The sequence below is a fragment of the Choristoneura fumiferana genome, chromosome 15 (assembly GCF_025370935.1).
Source record: "Choristoneura fumiferana chromosome 15, NRCan_CFum_1, whole genome shotgun sequence".
NCBI lineage: Eukaryota > Metazoa > Arthropoda > Insecta > Lepidoptera > Tortricidae > Choristoneura > Choristoneura fumiferana.
In genome coordinates, this window is record NC_133486.1 from 14,016,297 (window position 1) to 14,019,857 (window position 3,561).

Sequence of the window (3,561 nt, forward strand, 5' to 3'; positions counted from 1 at the left end):
GATCAAGAGTAAGTGGTACTGATAATGATGATAATAATTTAATAATTATGATTATAAATAACAATATATGAAACAATTTATTTAAGTATGCTTAAAAATATAATAGATGCAAGGTTTTTTGTTGTTGACTGTAGTGACTTGAAAACTGTGATTTATTTTTATTTTTTGTGGAATCGGGGAAAACGAGCAGACGGATTGCCTGATGGTAAGCGATTACCGTCGCCCATGGACACCTGCAACACCAGAAGAGTCACCAGTGCGTTGCCGGCCTTTTAGGTAAGAGTACGCTCATTTCTTGAAGGCTTGAAGGTCGTATCGGTCCGGGAATACCCTCCTGAGACCCCGCATCAAATGTTTAATGCAAGAATTTTAAACTTAATGACGATAAGAAAAGTTGACATTTCATTAGACATTTTGTTCAAAATTTTGTACGCGGGGTCTTAGAAGATACCGCAGGCGACAGTTCATTCCAGAGTTAGTTAGAAATAAAATGTTTAACTATTTTTTGAGGTCAGTGTCTATGTAAATATACTTACAGTACATACTCATGTAATATATTATCTAATTTAAACTAAGGCTGGCACCGGCCTCAAATATATTTGCCGCTTTTAAGTACAGAGCCCTGTACTGCATGTGGCCCGTTTTTATAACAAATCTTGCAATCAACTACCTGGACTTGAATTTTTATAAATACGCCAAATACAAGGACAATCCAAGTAGATTATTGCCCAATTTGCATAGTTTTAATTTTACTACAACTACTTACAGATAAGTTTGTTAAAAATGATTTTTTATTTCGTTAAACAGGTTTAATTTGGTATCTATCTTTAAGGTCAATTCAAAGTTATTAATTATTATCATCATCACCTAAACAGTAACTTTCGTTTTACTCACTGTAATATTGTGTCTGGACTATCCTGAAGCCGGCAACACCACTGTAAGAATTAGCGAATCTGTAGCAGTCTTTTAACAGGTGCCAAAAAGCTGAAACCAAAAATTACGGGTTAGCAATACCCAGTAACATACATTGTACGGGTCATTCGATTGTGGCAGTGGGAGTAAAAAAGCAAGGACACTAAAAATATTGTTTACAATACGTCTATTTTCTACGGTTCCGTAGCAAATATTACATAAACAGAACCCTTATAGTTTCGCCTTGTGGATCCGTCCATCCGTCCGCGGCTTATCTGAGAGACTATAAGTGCTAGAAAGCTAAATTTGCACAGACATAATGTAGTATCATGCCGACAGTAGTGATAAAATAAAAAGTAGAAAAAATGTTTAGATTTTTATGAAAATTTGCACTTTAAAAGTTGAATATTTCGCAAACAAATCACTGAATCGAAAAAATCGTCTTAGCAACCTCCTAATGGGTCCTAAAAAGACCTATCCAACGATACCCCACACTATAGGGTTGGGTGAGAAAAAAAAATCACCCCACATTACGTCTATGGAAGGTACCTACCCTAAAAAAATATTTTTTGAATTTTCAATTGTACTATTTTGTCGGCATAGTTTACTTATATATACGTGCAAAATTACAGCTTTCTAGCATTGATAGTCCCTGAGCAAAGCCGCGGACGGACAGACAGACAGACAGACAGACATGGTGAAACTATAAAGGTTCAGTTTTTGCCACTCTGGCTCCGGAACCCTAAAAATATTACTTATTTTTTCGTAATGGCTACGGAACCCTATTTTGGGCGTGTCCGACACGCTCTTGGCCGGTTTTTTTAAAATTGTTGATACAATGTCGTAGCATACGCATACCTATGGTACTTCAATGGAAAAAATCAATTGTGTAAACAAATGTGGTGACTGACATTGACACTTGACTGACGACTGGCTGACTGACGATGACCCGTGGCTCTAGTGATGGAAAGCTCTTTAAGATACTTCAATCAGCAGTAAATAATTATTTTGAATTTACTCATATTTCATTATTTAATGTTTTCCCTAAGTTAATTTTTAAAATGGCGAATCACGTATTCTCTTAGTCCTGTTCAAGAGTCATTCACAGTTTCCATGTCCCTTAACTTAAAATGTTTAATAGCATTTTCACGAAGTTTAGAATTATATTTCAAATATATACCTAACTTTTTCCATATAAACTTACACTCCTTTATACCCTTTTAAGGGTAGAATTTTTAAATGGTGAAACATGTATATCCACTTATATTTTTTGACGTATATTTTCCCCAAGGTTTATGATGGAGTATTTTAGAATTGAAAGGGTCTGTAAAATATGGATTAATTTAGATTTTTTGCTGCTTAAGTAGCGTAGTAGAAAAGCAACCTGAGATATGTGTGCATAGGAGAAATTTGTATCTTGACTCCTGTCAACGGTGATGTAGGGGTTATAGTACGCAGTACGGATTGCTGAGGACCTAGGTTCGATTCCAGCGCTGGTCTCTTTTTCTGGTTTTTCTGTGCATCCATGTCTCAGTTTGTATTTTCGATATAATTAGAAGAGGCATTTTTAAATTTTACATAAGACAGGGAAAATGAGAGTAGACACAGGGAAGTGATTCAAATGATTTTTTGTCCAACAATGGACTCCACAGTAAATATGATACTAGTAAATAGAAATCTACATAATTCTACTATAATACTTTTTATCGTCCAACTAGTGTTTACCCGTGGCTTCGCACACGTAAATCATTAGGTCCAGCAGCTGAAATACGGGATTTTTAAAAATTACCGTGGGAATTCCGAAATTAAATCGTGTTTTCATTGACATTACATTAAAAACAATCATGGTCAAATTTCATGACTCTAAGCCAGCGGTTATTAGTTCGAAATTTTATCCCTATCTCGTGGGAATATCGAAATAAAAAGTAGGCTATGTTTTATTCACAGATGTCAACTATCTACATACCAATTTTCATGACTAAGCTGAGCGGTTGTTATTCAAGATTTATCCCTATCCCATGGGAATATCGGGATAAAAAGTATCCTATGTTGTAATCCAGGTTATATAACTTTCGCCAATTTCATCCAAATCCGTCCAGCCGTTTCAGCGTGAAGAAGTAACAAACATATTCACTCACTCACTCACAAACTTTCAATTTATAATATTAGTAGATTAGTAGGAAGTAGGATATAGGATAGGATAGAAACCTTTATAAACCTTCATTAAATAGTGTAACTTAACACAAATAATTATATCTACGAATAAATTAATTGCAGAGCCAGCCATAATATCGGTAGGTAAGGTTGGTTCAGTCAAATATTAATTTTGTTGGTACAGCACTAAATTCCAGAGACTAGACCGACCATAGACCAACTTCGGTGAGGAAAAAATATCATGTCAATTTGACAATATACGGATTTTCGTCTTCCATTAATTCTATAAAATAAACATATTTACACGATATTTAAGTTAAAATGATTGTAAAACAGTGGTGAGCTCATTGAGATGTGAAATATGATCGGGATGGCGTTCAAATGTAAGTAACTACGGAAGTAATCGTGAAAAAATTGCTTTGTTTACACAATTGTTTTTTTCCATTGAATAGTAACTATTAGAACTTAAGACCGCGTCTGTTTGTCGCAGGTGCC